Here is a 20,702-nt window from a genome sequence, read left to right on the forward strand (position 1 = left end):
AAGAAAAACCAAGTAAGGGAATATATCTTGTCCTAGGTATGCCGACTGGGAAATCACAGATTGGGGTAGACCATACAAACTGAGGCTAATGTACTCCACACCTCTAACCCTCATTTCTAAGAACCTATTGTCCTACTTTCCCCTGTTACTGTCACCAAAGCAAGCTAAACATCTTCGTTGAACGCCAAGTCTCTAAACTGAATTTTAAGGAGGTGAGAAGCCCCTGTTGCTTTTTCCTCTGTCCCAGAGAAGTCTGAGCATCAAGAGAAGTGCCTAATAGACCCCTGCCCTTTAGTGATAATGGTTGTGAAGCCAGCAATCCCACTTTTATATGTAACATGAGAGCTCTAAAGATGTTTTAATTCATTTTCTTATGGGGCAGTGGTAACACAAGATGAAGATAAAGCAGTCAAGATTTTGGGGTTTGGAATGAGAGAGAAAAATGTGGTGTAATATATATATATGCATGTATGTATGTATGTATACACACACACATTTACAAAAATATATATGTTTAGGTGTGTGCACGCACACACAGGTGTGCTAGGCTGAGAGATGAGAGACCTCAGTTCTAATTCCAGCTCTGCTCACTTCTCTTCTCTGACCTTCAAGTTTCCTCCTGTGAAAAATAAGTAGGCTGGGGTAGCTAGATGGTATAGTTGATAGAGCACTAGCCCTGGAGTCGGGAAGACCTGAGTTGAAATCCAGCCTCACTTACTTACATGTGACCCTGGGCAAGTCACTTAACTCTTGATTGCCTCCAAAAAGAAAAAGGAAGTAGGCTAGACTCAAAGGTCCCTTTAATACTAAGATATTCAATCAATCAATCTTTGTTAAGCATTCCTCGGAAGAGGAAGCTTCCTCCCTCAGTGAAAGTTGTCATTTTTGAGAGTGACTTGGGGAAAAGACATTTAAATGAATGACTTGTCCAAGGTGTCACAGCCAATATATGTCAGGGGCTGAACTTAAACCCAACTCATCTTGGCTCTGAAGCCAGCTCTCTAGCCACAACGCCATGCTGACTTTCATCAAATGTATATAAGTGAACATGAAGTAGACACAAAATAACTTCAAGGTAATTTCTGTGGCTAAGGAACTAGCAACTGGGAGCAGAGGATGTATGTAATCAGGAAAGGCTTCATATAGAAGGTACCACTAAGCTCAGCTTTTAAGGAAATTGGGGAGGGGTCATCTAAGTAACATCACTGAGGAGTGAGAACATCTCAGGAATAGGGATAGACAATACAAAGGTCCAGAGAGGGGTTCTGTCTTGCTTTACATGCCTCACTGTTGTGGGCAGGTAACATTATCCCACTCCTCCAACCATTTCCAAGGCTTTCTATGTTTATTATGAGAAATGAACCATACGTCACTCTCAGTTTTGTTCCAAATGAAACTAGGTTCAGTGAAGAATTCTGTAAAAGGCTATGATGATATTTTCACTACTTCTAGGCTGATTAGGGAAAGCTTGGTCTTATTCTGTGAAATAGGAATAACAAAAAGAATCTTCTGGCTTGGCACAATCAATCTTGTACTTGACATTCATATGATTGAAGTCTGTCTCTTTACCTAAATCAGACACTTAAATCATTCTGTTGTACCAGAAACAGAAACCAACATAATATTTACATCGACAGAATTGGTTCTACATATCTCCCTTTTAAAATGAAATTTGGACTCCTTGGTATAACCATACAGAATTTAAACTAAAACAACAACATGTAATGTAATTCCTCCTGTGTACATTCTGTGTTTAGATCAATTTCCAGGATGCATTGCAATGAGACAAGTACAATCATTGCTTGTCGGCTCTGTTTAGGAATCTCCCTACTCCCTCTTGCTTGTTTACACAACTTTAATATTTCTGTATATTGGCTCAATAAAGCATTTCTGTTTCTGGATGGTGTTTCTTGTCTGCATTTATTCTCCAGTAAAGAGGCTGAATTACTCTAGCAGCCCATCTCAGTGACTGTAAACTTAGTAAACAGTGCATGAACAGCTTAAAATTTTCTTGGGAAATAAAATTGTAAATAAGAGGTTGTTGCTTAGATCATTTAAGGTTCTCTTACATATCTGAAGATTACGAATATAGGTGTGTGTCTCTTCTCCTAGATGAACCCTCATTCCCCTATGCCCTTGACAACTTAATTTCCTGTCCTCTTTGGGAGACAGACAGATGAATATTTAGTGTAGAACATGATGGTGATTAAGCTTCCAAATGCATCTTCATCTGGATTCCAGCTGGTATGGCATCTCAATTACTCCTCCATCCCCTATGGGAGTGTCTTATTGATGTATTGAGCTTTGCATGATGCCACTGGATTAAAAATCTCCCAAGACCCTCTAAAACTTCTGACCTCAATCAATTATCCTCTAATGAAGGAAGGGAAAGGTCTGGTGCATACGCATCACGGCCTGAAGGATTCCACAAATAACCATCTGACCGCTGCTGATTAGCTAACCTCAAAAAGTGGAAATCTCTCCTGTGGCCAGTACCTTTCCCCTTGCCTCCTCCTCTATAAATGATGATCAATGCACCAAAGTGGGCTTAAGCAGCTCTCGTGCAGGTGCTGCTAATAGCTGTAGAGAAAAAATGGCATGAGAATTAGTTGTTCCTTGATTTTTTTCCCATTTGAGCAATCCACCCACTGCTTGATCAGTGAAATGTACAGTCCTTCCTTAACCTGCCATATTACTAGTGTCACAATACTATCACAAGGAAAAGATGGATATAATGGGGAACAGCACAAGACTTGTCTTCTGGTTCCAGTCCTGCCACCTACTAGTTGTGTGGTCTTAGATATACAACTAGTTTGTGGGATTGTGTCTCTGGGCTTCAATTCTTCATTTGTAACACACAAAAAAAAGAGGTTCTAAATTTTCACATGCATGGCTGTTGTGAAGATCAAAGGCAGTAACAATGGAAAATATTTTGTAAAATGTATCATATAAATATAAAGAATAATTATCAATGAATATGTTGGTATATAGCCTATCAACAAACTGGAAAGGTTCCTCCATATTAGAAAGGGCTTTGAGTATGGTTCCAATGACAGACTTCAACTTCAACCTTACTTTTCCAGTTTTCCTATACCTTACTCCCCTCCATGTACCTTTTGAACCAACGATCATTGATCAATGACCAATGACCAGACTCTGTGCTGTTTATTAAAGAAGATGTGCTTTCTTTCACTTTCAATACCAGTCCCCTATATCTAGGATTCACTCTCAACTCCATTTTCTGGTTTCCCTGGCTTCCTTAATGTTGGGCTTTCTAGAATTGATGCTGGACCTATCTTACCCACACTTAGCTGTTTGCATGCTGTTTTCCCCATTAATTGGAAGCTCCTTGAGGGCAGGGATTGCTTTTGCCTTTTTGGCATCCTTAGCACAGTATCTGGCACATAATAGATATTTCATAATTGTTTGCTGACTTGACTCAATAGATAATTATTAAGAACCTACTCTGTGCAAGGCATTGTTTTAAGTCCCAGTTATATAAAGATAAGGTCTTTGTCCTCAAAGGTTTAGATTCTACTGGCAAGATATACCATACAATACAAATAAGCAAATATAAAGTATATAATTAAAGGGAGTATCAAGTAATTTCAAAAAAGACATGTCTTTTACCTAAGGAACAGTCTATCTCACTGAGAGAGATCTGTCACCAGGATGGCCATGGAGTGATGACATTTTCAACAACTCTCTATGACTAAGTGGTGGAATGATTACGACTGGTACTGGTGGGGGTCAGGGATACCCGCACTAATGAAATTCAAGATTCTGGAAGTTCTAAAGTTTCTGTTGTTATGGTCATGATCCAAGATCCTAATATTTAGAGGTAGAAGATATGTTTTGCAAAAATAATTTTACAGATGAAAAAATCATTAAAAGGTGACTTGCTTAAGGCAAAATAGCTAGAAAGTAACAAAGCCAGGATTTGCATCTGGCCCTTCTGACTGCAAATTTGATGCTCTCTGTACCACACCATGATCCCTGATATACGACACACAAAAATATAAAACAACAACCTCCCAAGCACACAAACAGCTTCAATTTATATTGCACTTTAAAGTTTGGTAGTTATATTCCTCAAAATATCCCTCCGAGGTGAGTAGTTCAAGTACTATTATCCTGAGACTGAGAAGTTAAGGGACTCATTTATGGTCATAATTACAAAGTATTTGAGGTGTGATTCTAATATTGGCTTCCTTATTATACATTCCTCTATCCATCCACTATGTCATGCCACCTTTCATTAGTTCCATGCTGCTAATCATCATTGAAAAGTTACAGAATCACCTTGCATTCTCCAAATTTCTTTTAATTCTTTGATACGTCTTGTTCACCAGCCAGACATCCTTAAAGCTGAGGGCCAGACGAATCTGCATGGCTTTCCTATTTTTTCTTTACACATTAGAGTTTCTGCAACATCTCTATATAGATATAGGTTTTCTTGGCTTCATACCCACACATATGGTGCATGGTGGGTGTTAGCAAGCTGGCAAACATTACAAACATGGAATTATGAAGGAGAATGGGAGTAAAGGATGTCATCAGAGAAGCATATGATTACAAAAGAAGATGGGCTAGTCACAGCATAAGAGGTAAACAATAAACATCTCTTGCGTTCCACTGGTGTCTTTCTCCATGTGAAGAGAAAGCAAAGAAGGGCCATAGAATGTTATGTAGATCATCTGCAGCAAGATCATGAGAGAAAATGGACAGTAGTCAGGAAGGATGGGTAGGTGTGGATGGATTGCCATCTGTATCAATGGAGGGAATATCCATATTAGTGATATCATATATCCATTTGACTATTTTAAGTGTGTGTATATACACACATATGTATGTATATGTGTATATAAAACACACACATATATGGAATATGTATACATACATATGGACATATTTACATAGATGAAGTCTTTAAAGGAGTTTTGCAGCTTTCCTGACCTGGACATCTCATTTTCTCCTTCTTAATTCAATTATCAATTCAACGTCTACTTGTATTGTCTGTCCCAAATACACGTGTATTATAGATACAATAATATTATATGTAATACACATGTGTCTTACGTACACACTAGGTGGTGCAGTAGAGTGCCAGGTTCAGAGTCATCATCCTGAGTCCAAATCTGGCCTCAGACACTAATTAGCTACGTGACCTTGGGCAAGTTACTTAATCCAATTTGCCTCAGATTCCTCATCTGTAAAATGAGCTGGAGAAGAAAATGGCCATGCCAGTATCTTTGCCAAGAATACTCCAATGCGATCATGAAGAGTCAGACATGACTGAAACAAGTGAACAGTAACAATATTATATAATGTGCAAATGTATATGCATATATGTGTATATACACAAACATATACACATGCAATCCCTCAGTCAGACAAGCTCTACAGGCTTCCATCTAACTTTATGACAAAATTTGGGTAATAGATATTCCTTATCAACTTTATTTTATATTTAATGACCCCAAACTCTTCCCATCTTTCTGAATGCCGGTAATCTGCCAGTGTTGTAATATATATGATTGTGAGTCATGGCACCTTTTAGTCTCCAACAATTTAAAAATGAACATGACAAATAGGAAGTAGAAGGATATTATGGGTGTGAGCAGGTGTGATAACAAATCAGGAATTTCAAAGAAGAATAAGAATAAAGGATGCTATCAGGAAATACATGAGTTAAAAAACAACATGAGTTAGTCACCTGATGGGAGGTAGGGATAACAGATGGGCAGTCCAACTCCTTCACTGACTGCGGCATAATTGTAGGAAAAAGTGAAGAAGACCTCCAGTATTTGACATAAACAATAAACTTATACAAAGCCGGAGATAAGTGTTACATGGAATGAGAAGGCACGAAAGGGCTGAAATCACATCTTTGGAGAGAATGACCAAATTTATGAGGTTAAGAATCCATTTGCATTTGTAAATCTATATGAATGTGTATATATGCATATGTAAATATAAATTATGCATATAAATTATACAGATTTTACGCAACTCAACTGAAGTGAAATTCGACTGTATTTACTAAATGCCTACAGTGTGTTGAGATTAAAAAAATGTCAGACATTTGCTATCATCTGGGAGTACACAATCTAGCATCTAGAAGGCATACATACAAGGAGAAATACAAGACAAAATTACTAAATTTCAAACTGAACTGTACATAAAGCAGTTCAGAAAAGGTTAAATATAATGTAGTTTACATCAGGGGAAAGCCCATGGAGGAGGTGAGGCTTTAGCTCAATCTTGAAGGATGGGTGATACTCTGGTTAATGCCTTCTTTCCATTTATCTAAGCACAGTCTCCTTAAGCAGCCTGACAACTGAAAGCCCCTTTAGAAACTCAAGTACTTCCTCCTCCTCCTCCTCATCAATATAGCTAGCATTTATAAGGCACATTTAGGTTTGAAAAGCATTTTACAAATTCTCACAATAACACTGAGAGGCAGGTGCTATTATCCCCATTTTTCAGATAAAGAAACTGAGGTGGGCAGAAGTGACTTGCCCAGGGTCACAGAGCTAGTAAGTAGCTAAGGCTATATTCAAACTCATGTCTTCCTGACTCCAGTTCCTGTGCTCTGGGCACGGTATACCTAGCTGCTTGAATATAAACTACTTGAGGACAGGATGTGTCTCTGTACTCCTCAAACCTAACACAGTACCTCGTACATAGTAACTGCATTATAAATCCTTGATGATTTGTTAAAAATGAAGTAATCTTAGCTTTAGAATAGGAAGGAAGTCCCAAGACACCATCTAGGGGATGAATGAACATTATTATGATAGGGTTTTCAAGTCCCTTCTCAGGCTAAAATCTTCATAGGAAACCTCCATCACCATGACTCCTTGGAATGAGCACCAAATAGCAGAGCAGCAGAAAAAGGAAAGACAACTGTGAGCCACAGGCTGATGTAAAAAAAAAAAAATGGGAGGTGATACACTGATACTATATCAGGTAGACTATATTACAAGAGTACTTTGGAAAATTCCCAAAGCCTACAGAACCACTCTGTCGGATCATTACCATCGAGAAAGCAAAAAGCCGCAAATACCGTTCTCATTATGGAGAAGCTTAAAACAATTCACCCCACACATTAAAAAATCCTCAGAAGCTAGAAGAGGTTGGAACAGTAGCCTGGAGCACTATAAAACTCATGAAAAATTAATTCAATCCTCAAAGCCAGCACCAGTAAGGACTACTCTACATAACAAAAAGTTCTCAGTTGCATTATTAAAAACATTGCTTTGGAGCGATCAATTAATTTCAAAGGCTCAACTCTAAGCATTAGAAGTTATCAAAGACAGATGTGCTAAGAAGTATCCTCTCTATCAAATCCAGTGCCCATCTGCTCTACCAGGGTTATAATTATGATCCTTATTACCGGCTTGAGAACTTTTGTTTTTGTTTTAATCTAAATGATTTTTGGGGTGAAGTTCCCACTTAGAAGACCAGCAGAGAAACAAGAGGGAGGACAATATCTTTATCCAGGAGCCTAGGACTCCTGCTCCTCAGAGTGTCTAAACCTTGTGGTTCTCAGCTCACACTTATAGTCCCAACATCTTTAACAGCAAATATGTAGCTTCCAAAAAATTAATTTCCTAAGCCATAATTGTACATGTTTCACTAAGTAGCAAAGTGATCATTTTCAGTAATGGAGAGGTAGATGGCTATGGTTTACAGGTCATCTCTAGGGACTCCAAATATGTGCATGGTTTTCTTAATAAATGTGTTCATTTGAATGCTGAAATTTATAAAGGATGATAATTCATTTTGAAAAGTGAACTCACCACAGGGCTAAGTAACCAGTTCTTCTGGTGCATAGTGAAATGACATTCTCTATACGAAAACTTACTATAACCAACATATTAAGAAAACACCTCTTACATATACCAAGCTGCATTTCCACAGTAAAACTTCATTAATTTGGATTACTTGAAATGTCAATCTGAATTAGGAGGAAGCCTTTCAAGTACACACTATAACCTGATCAGGCAAACAAAAAATGTTACCAAACAGAGGTCATTTGGATCTCTGATGTACAGGGTGTTCTAAAAGTCTTAATGCAGTTTTGAATAATTAATGCTATGAAATCATAAAGCTGCACTAAGATTTGTGCAACACCTTGTATAAATAAGAAAAATTTGTAATTAGCAAATTAGGCTTTAATAGATAAAGGAAGTGATTTTCACTAATTTGCTTTAAATCAACTTATTCTTTTAAGTATATTAAGTATATTTAAGTATATTAAGTATATTAAACCTTTGCCTTATATCCTACCTTCAATTTTATGTTTATGTAATTCTTTCTTCATGGCTAAATACAAATGTGAACTTCAACCTAACTTAAAATCAAGTTATCACGGGTTCTAAATTAGTATGCTATGAATTAATGGGACTTTTGGGACTTTTCTATACTTAAAATCTACTGATTTCTTCCAAACCAGAAACTCTGGAATGTTCCATAGATGCTTCAGTGTAATAACAGACAGAATGAATGTGTAAACACAATGTATTATTTTAAATCTATTTCTGCTCACTCAAGACTTTGGGTCAGGAAGGGAAGATGGACCAGGGAGAGATGCCCATCACTGTTCAGTAAAATACTGAGAGGAATCAGCAAAGAGAAACCAAGGCAAGAATTGGGAATTGGAAGAGCTTTAGGGTTTGGAGATGATTTGAGAAGAGAGCATGAGAGTCAAATGAGATCAGCAACACACCCCAAAGGGGTGGCTAGGTGGTGCAGTGGATAGAATGCCAGACATGACATCAGGAAGACTCACCTTTGTGAGTTCAAATCCAACCTCAGACATTTACTAATTGTGTGACCCTGGGGGCAAGCCACTTAACCCTTTTTACCTCAGTTCCCCATCTATAAAAAAAAAAAATGAGCTAGAGAAGAAAGTGGCAAACCACTAGTACCTTTGCCAAGAAAATCTGAAATGGGGTCACAAAGAGTCAAAAATGACTGAACAACAACAAGGCAATCCAAAAAATATTTATCACTTGTCTTCTGTATGCAAAGTAACTGCACCAAGTGCTCTCAGAAACTAAAAGTTTAGTTACAACATCTTCACCAGCATTGTTATTTAAGAGGGATATGACATACCCAAATAATTTCAATATATTATATAAACATGGTATCCCAAAGTCTTGGTGCAAATTTAAGCTCTGACAGTTTAAAGTTATGTGTGATAACCATGGTGGAGGGGATAAAGAGCTGGTCTTAGAAGACCTGGCTCTGTCTCCCCTTGGACTATATTGCTTATGTGACCCAGGAAAAGTTACACTGGCATCCTCTGAGTGATTCAGGAAACTCAATAAAACTAGATATTGCAGGACCATGAGCGGATCTGCATAGGAGAGAGAAAATCATTACAGGGAGTTCCTTATAGTAATGAAATCATAGGAAAGGTCCAAAAAAAGGTACATAAATATATAGTAAGTGATCTTCAGAAAGTTAAAAAAAAAACCTCATGGTATAACAGCATAAACACTAGAGGAGACAGGTGACTAAGCGAGAGAAGATCATCATCTACTAGGGAACAATCTCCAGAAAAAAAGGTGCATTTGAGTTGGTTTTTAAAGGAGAAACATGGAAGAATACAACAGATTAAAGGAGGGGAGAACTTAGCAGGAAAGAGGAGCATTCCAGCGGGAGGCAAGAAGCACTAAGACCTGTGCCAAGAAGGGAGCATGATAAAGTGGAAAGGCTTTGGAGTCAGAACATACGGATCCAAATGCTACTTCTATCACTGGATACCTTTGTTGCCTTATTAAAGTCACTGATGTCACCCCTTTGGGGGCCTCAGTTTCCTCATCTATAAAAGGAGAGAATGAGATTAGATGGGCTCCCGACATATCTTTCCCTTTTGTTATTGGTCAGTTGTGTCTGACTCTTGGTGACCCCAGGGACAACCCATAGGGTTTTCTTGGCAAAGAAATTGGACCATTTTGCCATTTCCTTCTCCAGTGGGTTAACAAGCAGAGGTTAAATGGCTTGTCCACAGTCACAAAGCTAGTAAGTGTCTGAGGCCAGATTTGAGCTCAGGTCTTCCTGATTCTAGGCCCAACACTCTACCCACTGAGTCATTTAGCTGCCTTTAAATTTCAATTGGTAATAGTTATGGCTTGGTTAAACCTCACTGGCTATAATATTGCCACTGCACAAAGCTAATCTTTCTTCTTATCTTAGCCCAAATCAGTCATCTCCACACCATGATGCCATCTATTATCTCTGTCCCCTATCCACCATAACCCTGGATTCTACCCCTGAGACCCTGGGCTCTGAGAGGTAAACTTCCACATTATCTTATACCGACATGGTATAGATTGCACATTTCTACCATTCTTGATAAACCGTAAATGGGATGTGTACTTCTCCTTCTGTATTCTTGTCTTTCTACCGAGAAGGGTAAGGTCTTGAGTGGTGAGGAAAACACTATGCTATTCATTACTATTCATAACTCCTCTACCTCCCCAGGTTATCTCCTCCAGAAAAGTAGCCTTCTGTGTATCCTGTGAAGTAAAAGAAGTCACTAACATGCACTCATTACAGCTGGTGTTGCAACCAGTCCCTTAGACATTGAGGCGCACTAAGATTCCCATTCAAAGTGTTACATGTTGCACAAAGTTCTGGCATTTATTGAGGAAGAAACTCAGAGCAATGATGAAAGTGTTCATTACAGGAATATCAACTATATCAAAGCAATTTACTTGGTAGACTGCAAAGGAATAATTTTCAGCTTTTTTAACTGCCCTGTATAGCTTGCGAACTTTCCAAATTCAATGGGGAGCAACAGTTTATGTTAAGAAAGAGCCCTGGATTTTAAAGTTCATGGACTTCACTTAGTTTCACTACTTAGCACTTGTATGATCTTGGAAAAATCAGTTAATGTCTTTGTGTTCCTGTTTCCTCACCTGTAAAACAAGAAAGTTTGGATTATGTCATCGCTCAAATCCTGTCCAGCTCTCAGAGCTTAAGATATTAATACAACCTTCACTTTGGGACTAAAAAGATACTAAATTTTAATTTGAGATGGGAACCCCCCCAAAAAATGTCAATCTATATATAATATGACCAGGCAATAATTCATTTAAATAATTTAATTAAAAATTCATCGGATATTTACCATGAACATAAGTATTATGTACAAAGTACTGCATTAGGTTCTGGGAATAAAGACTGAACTGATGCAAGTCCCGCTCTCAAACAATTTACACTGGATGGAAGATAGGACATACATACAGATGAAAATGACATGAGGCAGGGTGTGAAAGGAACACAGGAGAGAGCCAAAGTGCTCTAGGAAGATGTTAGGACAGAAATCACATTTTAAAATAGGGAGCTCACTGGTATAGGAGGCACCTGAAGAAAGAGAAGTTTCTGAACTGGCAGAAATGAGGAGAGAGTTCATTCCAAGTGTGGGGAATGAACTTAAGTGCTTGTGATTTGGAACATAGTGTATGTGAGTGGGAGGAATCAAGATAGAAATGTGGGCTAAAGCTCATTTTTAAGAAAAATAAGGAGAGATATGCAGGTGGAAACTAGAGTTTGCAGGGTCTTCTAGATCAAGTTGAGGTGTTTTTTGTTTTGTTTTGTTTTGTTTTTTATTGTACAGGCAATAGGGAGCCTGGATGAGGGTTTCTGAGAAAAAAAAGACATGGTCAGACTTGTACATTAATTACTTTGCAGACTTTATGAAAGAAGGACTGAAGATGAGAAAGATTTGAGGCAGGGAGATTGGGAAGCCATTGCAATAATCCAGGCAAGAGGTTATGAGCCTGAACTAATGTCATGGCAGTAAAAGAACCATAGTATCATAGATTAAGAGTTGGAAGGGACCTGGGAGGCCACTGAGTCTAACGCCCTTATTTTATGGATTAGGAAACTGACCAACAGAAGTTAAATGAATTGCTCAGGGTCACCTAGTTAGTAAGTGTCTGAGGCAGAATTCAAACTCAGGTCTCCAAGTTCAGTGCTCTATCTACTGTGTTGCCAAAACGCCTCTAGATGAAAAGAAAAAGGATGCAAGGTATACAAAAGAGGAAGAATTAACAAGATTTTCAACCTGTTTAAATATGAAGAGAGGGAAGAGGCAAGAATGATCCAGGTGCCTGAAGACTTGTTGACAAGGAGGATATTATCATTAATCTAAATGGCCAAGTTGGAAGAAGATGCAGGTTTACTGGAGATAAAGTGGTAAGTTCAGATTGTATACCTTGAGTTTGAGGTACTGTGGGACAACCTGGTGAAGATATACAGTTGGACTTTATAGACTAAAACAATCTATTAATTTGCCTTTCTAGAGTGTCAGAAACACACACACACACGCATACACATACACATACAAAGGCAGCTAGGTGTCACAGTGGATAGAGCACTGGGTTTAGAATTAGGAAGACTCATTTTCCTTAGTTCAAATCGTACCTCAGACGCTTACTAGCTGAGTGGCTCTGTACAAGTCATTTAATCCAGTTTGCCTCAGTTTCCTCATCTGTAAAATAAGCTGGAGAATGAATGACAAGCCACCCCAGTATCTCTGCCACGAAAACCCCAAATGGGGTCATGAAGAGTTGGACAAGACTAACAAATGACTGAACAACAGCATACTCCATCACCCCCAAATACATATATATGTGCACATATGTACACACATACATATGTGTATAAATGCATACATACAATACAAAATGCATACAATCTTTACTGGGAGCATTAAGACTCAAATAATTTTTTCAATATTTTCACCCCAGATACCATAGTTTACAGTTATCTGTCTGGCATGGGTGATGGCCAAGAGAAGATGGAGGCTCTTTGATCAGTCTCTGGCTTCCAGTTGCAGCCCCTAGCTCCTCCCATGCTCTGCCAGTGATAACAGATCCTCTTCAAAGACGGTATGGTGAAGTCAATTCTAGCATTAGTCTGGCTCACTTTTTAATAACACAATGTTAAAAATGTCTTCCTTTTACACAGGGCTCAAAGAAATTGGCAGTATTTTAGAGCTAGTCTAACATCTAGTAGAGAACATCTTGTTCAGTCTAACCCTTTCATTATACTAATGAAAAAAACTGAGGCCCTGTGTGATGACTTGCCCACAGTCACACAAAATCCCAATTCTCACTCCAGATCAAGAAATGTTGACCTCTCTGTAGGCCTGGTGAAAACAATTTTCAGTGTCTGCCGCTCACTCAAATAAGAGCAGAAAAGAGGGGAAAAGAGAAGAGGGAAGAGAGGACATTCCAGGGTACTCTCAAGGAAAGTCAATCACTAGAAACAAGTTAAAAAGCTTTAAAGGGTGGACACCCCGTGACAAAGAAGAAAACCAGGACTGAAGAGATTATTTGACTCTTGAACAGTGCAAACAATGGAAGTGCAAGAAGAGTGAATAAAACCATCAGCTATGAATAGCAAGAGCAACCACAGAGAACACCAGGATGGACTCTGTCCTAACAATACATAAGGAGATGAGGGTGAAGACAGGTGGAAATCTGGTAAAAGTCATAGTGAAGAAGTAGACAGGGCATTATGGACAGAGCCTGGTGACATCCTGCCTGTGGGGAATGCTCCATTACAACACGGGAGGGAACATGAAAGGGGGAAGGGAGAAGGGGAATAGAGAGGAGCGACTGATGTTCTTGGGACAAATCACGTGCTGGCAACGAGGGGAAGGTGACCTCTATGGTCTCAGAAAGAGAAGAACCTTTAGGGAAATGAATGAGGAGAATGAGGGGAGGATTAAAAGGCTGAAAGGGAGAAGGGAAGGTAGGAAGCCTTATTTTGTACGTGGGAAGGGGGTTCCACTGGTGGATGTTCCTATGAGTGAAGAGATGCGCAATGAAGGGGGATGAGGACCATGCATAGTGGGATGAGGCCTGGGGGATTTGGTGCTTAAAAGTCTAATTGTCTGGGGAGGGGGAGAGTTGGAACCTCTGGGGGCAAATGGCATCTGAAGGAAAGGGAAAGCATAGAAAGCAAATGTAGAAAAACAAAGAAGCCAACAAGAAAGAGTATAGATCAGTGGTGGGCTGCATAATCATGCACATGGTTGGGGAGGGGCCCTACCACAGAGCAGTGCTAGGTAGCACAGTGCATAGAACACCAGACTTCAAAGAGTTTGAATCTGGCCTCAAATACTTATTAGCTGAGCGATCGTAGGCAACTCACTTAACCTCTGTCTGCCTCAGTTTTATTGTCTGCAAAACTGGAATAATAACAGCACCTACCTCCCCGGATAAAATGAGATAATAGTTGTAAAGCACTTATTTAGCACAATGCTTGGCACACAGTAGACACTAAATAAATGTTCACCGCATTATTATCAATAACAACAAAACCCACCAACAATAGCAATGGACGTTGTTCTGGAAATGAAGCAAAATGGAAAAGAGAAATCCACAGGATGATCCCTGTAAGGCCATGGCAGAAGATGCCTAGAGGAGAGGGCCTAGGATGGATACTCTGAAAGCTTTAATAACATGAAAAATACAGAGATAAAAAGAGAGATCAGATAATTCCAGGTATCATGAATCAGCATGAGGATCTAGAGTAAATAGAAAGTGAAGACCATGAGAGAAATATGTTTTGGAAGGAGTACCAAAAAAGTTAGAAATTAGAAAGTTAGAGGAAAGGAAGAAGGAATAGGAAATGAGAAGAGGGGAATAGGGATGAGGAGAAGAGAGCCAGTGAAAAAAGGGGAGCCTTAAAAAAAAAAAGATTAAAGTAACTGAAGGAACATATACCATATCTACAGCAGAAAAGGGAACTTGATACTGAAAAGTTTCTGTACAAACAACATTGATGCATCAGGATAAGAAAAGAAGCAGTCAAATGGAAAAAAGAATCTTTGTTTCAAATTTTCCTGATAAGAGTTTGGTATCCAAGTTATTATAAATAATTAATAAGTTATAGATAGATATAAATACAGATATATAACTAATGGTCATTCCCCAATAGTCAAAAAAGATGAACAGTTCTCAAAAGAACTGTCACAACCACATTAAAAAAAATGCTCCAAATCACTATTAATCAGAGAATTGCAAATCAAAACAACCCTAAAGTTTTACCTCATACCCTGAAAAGCTGCAAAGATGACAAAAAATGACATCCAATGTTGGAGAGGTTACGGAAGAGTGGGCACACCAATACATTATTGGTGGACCTGTGAAATCATTTTAGAAAGCAATTTGGAATTCCACAAATAAAGTTATTAAAATGTCCATACCCTTTGAACCAGAGACTCTATTGCTGAACTTATACCCCAAGGAAGTCACTGATAAAGTACTTATGTACTCCAAAACATTACAGCAGCAATTTTGGGGACAGCTAAAAATTAGAAACAAAAGTAGATGCCCATCAAATGGGAAAGAGCTAAACAAATTGTGGTACACGAATGTAATGGAGAGTTACTATGCTGTAATGAATGATGTGCAAGATGAATACAGACAAACACAGAAAGATCTATATAAACTGACGCAGAATGAAGTAAGCAGAACCAAGAAAACAATATATACAGAAATTATAACAATCCAAGTGGGAAGAACAATGACTACTCCCCAAAAAGTAAATAAAATAAAACTATCAAGACTAAGTAGAACTCACTCAAAATCCCTTCGTGGAGGTGAGAGATCCACAGGTGTTCACGTTGTACATATTTTTGGACTTTTTCAGTATATCACTTACTTGTCTTGCTTCTATTTTTCTCTTTTTCCTCTCCAAAATAATAATATTTGTCATATAGTATGGTACTCTAGGAAAGGCAGGGAGAGAATACATGGAATACTACAGTGATGTGAGAAACAGAAAATATCAATAAAAACTTATAAATCTTTATAGAAGACTTATATTGATATGTGATAGAATTCCAAATATGCCCTGCCCAGTAAACAAACACAGAATTGCAAAAAAAAAAAACATTAATTCTTAAAGAACGCATAAAAATCAAATAAAATTCACATGTATATTTTCATGTTTTTATAATTCACACTGAAATAAAACTAGCAAATTGCACCTCTGCAGATTGCAACTTTTAAAATAAATTGTAATACTTGCATAATGTAAAATATTTCAAATTAACTACATGCAAATGCAATTACTTTATTTTTCACTAGAATTTTAAATTTTTATAACTGAGGTAAGATTTGTTCATATGAAAATTAAGCAAAGACAGTTAGAAATATCTTAAAATAAGTTACATTTTAATACATGTGGAGGTCATTTAATCTTCTGTAATTAAATAACTAAAAATTTAAATTATATAAATTACCAACATAAAAATGTAGCCCAAATTGACATGCTATTCATAAAACAGCTACATTCTTATTTTTAAAACACAATTTATTTATTTTCAGTTTTCAACATTCACTTGCACAAGATATTTTGAATTCCAAATTTTCTCCCCATCTCTCCCCTCCCCCCACCTGGGACAGTGTGCACACCAACCACCTCTTTCCCCATTCTGTCCTCCCTTCTATCATCTGCCATCTCCTACCCCTCTCCCCTCTATTTTCCTGTAGGGCAAGAGAGATTTCTATACCCCCACTGCCTGTACAACTTACTTCCCAGTTGCATGCAAAAACAAGTTTTAATATTCATTTTTAAAGCTCTGAGTTCCACATTCTCTCCCTTCCTCCCTCCTCACCTACCCTCACTGAGAAAGTAAGCGATTCAATACAGGTCATACAGGTGTAGTCATGCAAAACACTTCCATAACAGTCATATTGAGAAAGACTAACCACATTTCCCTTTATCCTGTCCTGGTCTCCATTTATTCCATTCTCTCCCTTGATCTGTCCCCCCACAATAGTGTTTGCTTCTAATTATCCCTTCCCCCAATCTGCCATTCCTTCTATTTTCCTCCTTTTCCTATCCCCTTCCCCTTTGCCTTCCTGCAGGGTAAGATAGATTTCCATACCCAACTGAATGTGCATTATTCCCTCATTAAGCCAGTTCCCATGATAGTAAGGCTCACTTATTCCCTCTCACCTCCCCCTCTTCCCTTCCATTGTAAAAGCTCTTTCTTGCCACTTTTATGTGAGATGATTTACTTACATTCTACCTCTCCTTTTTTCTTTCTCCCCATACATTCCTCCCAATACTTAATTTTAGTTTTTAGGCATCCTCCCTTCATATCCAGATCACCCTGAGCCCTCAGTCTATACATACATGCATGCATACATATATATACACACATATATATGCATATATACATATGCATATATATACACACATATATATGCATATATACATATGCACCCACACACATATATCTACACATATGTAATATACACATACATACATATATACACATATATACATATATATTCCCTCTAACCACTCTAATACTGAGAAAGGTCTCATGAGTTACAAATATCATCTTTCCCTGTAGGAATGTAAACAGTTCAACTTTAATGAGTCCCTTATGACTTCTCTTTCCTGTTTAATTTTTCATGTTTCTCTTGATTCTTGTATTTGAAAGTCAAATTTTCTATTCAGTTCTAGTCTTTTCAACAAGAATGCTGGGAAGTCCTCTATTTCACTGAAATTCCATTCTTTTCCCCTGAAGTATTATACACAGTTTTGATGGGTAAGTGATTCTTGCTTTTAATCTTAGCTTCTCTGACCTCTGGAATATCATATTTCAAGCCTTCGAATCCCTTAGTGTAGAAGCTGCTAAATCTTATATTATCCTGACTGTGTTTCCACAATACTTGAATTGTTTCTTTCTGGCTGCTTGTAATATTTTCTCAGAGAATGCTGGAATTTGGTTACAATATTCCTAGAAGTTTTCCTTTGGGGATTCAAGAGGCAATCAGTAGATTCTTTCCATTTCTATTTCACCTTCTGGGGCAGCTAGGTGGTACAGTGGATAAAATACTAGTGCAGGAGTCAGGAAGACCTGAGTTCCAATCTCACCTCAGACACTTGACACTCACTAGCTGTGTGACCTTGGGCAAGTCACTTAATCCCAACTGCCTTATCTTGGGTCATCTCCAGTCATCCTAATGAATATCTGGTCACTGGATTCAGATGGCTCTGAAGGAGAAGTGAGGCTGGTGACCTGCACAACCCTCCCCTCACTCAAAACAAAGTCAAGTGCAAGTCATGTCATTATTTCTCTGATGGCATGATCTTCTTCAGCAATGCAGGATGAACACACCTAATACTTTATATTCATCAGTACAGAAAAAGTAGTAAATTGATAACTCCACAGTGGTTGGTTAATTTCTTGATTTCTCATAAAGTTTCCATTTGCTCCATTCTAATTTTAAAGGACATATTTTCTTCAGTGAGCTTTTGGACCTCCTTTTCTATTTGGTTAATTCTGCTTTTTAAGGCATTCTTCTCTTCAATGACTTTTTGGACCTCTTTTACCATTTGCATTAGTCTATTTTTAAAGGTGTTATTTTCTTCAGCATTTTTGGGGTCTCCTTCATCAAGCTGTTGACTCGTTTTTCATGATTTTCTTGCATAGCTCTCATTTCTCTTCCCCAATTTTTCCTCTACTTATCTTACTTGATTTTCAAAATCCTTTTTGAGTTCTTCCATGGCCTAAGACCACTTCATATTTTTCTTGGAGGCTTTGGATGTAGAAGCCTTGATCTCATTGTCTTCCTCTGGTTGTATGTTTTGATCTTTCCCATCATAAAAAAATACCTTTTCATCAAGAAAGTAACCTTCCATAGTCTTATTTTTTCATCCTTTTGGTCATTTTCCCAGTCAATTACTTGACTTTTGAGCTCTTTGTTAAGTGGAGGGTGTACTACTCCAAGTTTCAGGGGTTCTGTGCAGCTGTTTTCAGAGATATCTCTAGGGGCCTGTAAATTCTCAGTTCCTCCAAAATGGTATGATCAAAGGAGAGGTGTATACTCCTCTCCTGGCCTGTGCTCTGGTCTGTAAGCAACCACAAGCACTTTTTTCTGCCCTGAAGCTGCAAGGCTTCCTCTCCATAGCTGCCACCAGCTCTACCATGCCAGTGCTCCAACTTGCCTCAGGACTGCTACCCAGCATTGAGACCCTGATCAGCCACTTGACTCCCCCATAGTCTGTAGGCTGAGAGCACCAGAAGTGGCTGCCGTCTTCCTGGGGCTGGCGCTGGACCATGTTGCTCTCTCACACAGATGAGAGAGCTTTCCCATTGACTTTTAAAGCTGTCTTTGGTGTTTTGGCATTGAGAAGTCTGAAAACTGCTACAGCTGCCAACGATTCAGTGTCCTGAAACCTGCTCTAGTCCTGTCTGTGCCAGGCGCAGCCCATAGCGGGCTGTGCTCCACTTGGAGCCCAATGAAATAGACCCTTTCTGTTGGTCTTCCACATTGTCTTGGGTTAGAAATCTACTTCACTCTGTCATTTTGTAGCTTCTGCTGCTCTAGAATTTGTTTAGAGTCATTTTGTACAGGTATTTTGAGGTGTTTGAGGGGAGAGTTCCAGCAGATTCCTGCTTCTACTCCGCCATCTTGGCTCTGCCCCAAACAGCTACATATTTAAAACAATTAATTCAGGTACTGGATGACACTGAATTGCTATACTGTAAAGCATAAAGAAAAGTAAATATTACAAAAGAGAAGATGGAGACAAGGGCAGAGAGGGATGATAGAAGAGAGAGCAGATTGGTCATAGGGGCAATTAGAATGCTTGGTGTTTGGGGGGGGAGGGGATAAAAGGGGAGAAAATTAGTAACCCAAAATTTTGTGAAAATGAATGTTAAAAGTTAAATAAATAAATTTAATAATAAACAAAAAAAAAAAAAGAAAAGTAAATATTCTTATAGTCTGAAATACTCAAGAAATCTTGGCTCACCACACATGTTCATAAACCATTATTCATGTACATATACGTATATATACACATGTATGTATAACATGAAATGTGCACACATATATTTAAGAATTACATTAAAATACAATAATATTTATTATTCATATGTAATTAATACTTATATTGTGGATTATAATGTATATTGGCTGATAACTGAGAGAATTTTGCATATCGTTATTATTTTCCTTGAAACTGACCTATTTTACAATGGACATCAAAAACAATTTTTAAAAGCAAATCTAGTAAGAAAGACAAAAGAATATTCAAGACAATATGATCCTAGTAATTTTCACCAGCTTCCTCATCTCTCTTGTTAGCCCTGCCTATCTGTGATTTTCCAGTGAGAATTTCAGTGAATTTCCAGAGAACTGGCCTACATTCCCACCTCCCACTGCCACCATGGTCCCTTAGGAATATCATATCTCAGCTTCAATATCTTCTAGCTCCCCTCTGGAGCATCTATCCTCAAGGCAAATGGAATTCCTTTGACTTTGCTAGTCGTGTCTTCACTCCCGTTGAATTCCATTTGAAATGCTTGATGTCAGCAAATGGAGCACCTTGCTCATCCCAAACTAGTCAGGATACAGAATCCCAATAGATACTGTTACTCTCATCTGACCATCTCTGTTGTATTTTAGGTCCACTTTATAGGATCCAGAACTAGAAGGGACCTTCAGAATAGTAGTCTATCTCCTTTACTTTACAGAGGAGAAAACAGAGCAGGAGGAAAGGGAGAGGGCAGTATAAGCGAAAGATTGTGTCCAAGGACCTGGAGGTAGGAAAGCATAAAACATACCCAGGGGCTGAGACTCAAGAAAGATGGCAGCATCACAATCAAGAACAATAACTAGCGTGAGGTCAAAAAGCAAATT

The 20,702-nt window shown here is 38.3% G+C and overlaps 1 protein-coding gene and 1 non-coding gene across 3 annotated transcripts in view; both read right to left on the reverse strand.

Moving 5' to 3' along the window:
• Positions 1 to 20,702, reverse strand: part of SLIT3 (slit guidance ligand 3) — a 796,526-nt gene that overhangs the window by 450,296 nt on the left and 325,528 nt on the right. The gene's annotated exons all lie outside the window — the stretch shown is intronic.
• LOC140521929 (U4 spliceosomal RNA) lies at positions 10,113 to 10,189 on the reverse strand. Its single transcript, XR_011973190.1, has one exon. It is a non-coding gene; the product is annotated as a U4 spliceosomal RNA (small nuclear RNA).

Source organism: Notamacropus eugenii, chromosome 1, assembly GCF_028372415.1.
Source record: "Notamacropus eugenii isolate mMacEug1 chromosome 1, mMacEug1.pri_v2, whole genome shotgun sequence".
Classification (NCBI taxonomy): domain Eukaryota; kingdom Metazoa; phylum Chordata; class Mammalia; order Diprotodontia; family Macropodidae; genus Notamacropus; species Notamacropus eugenii.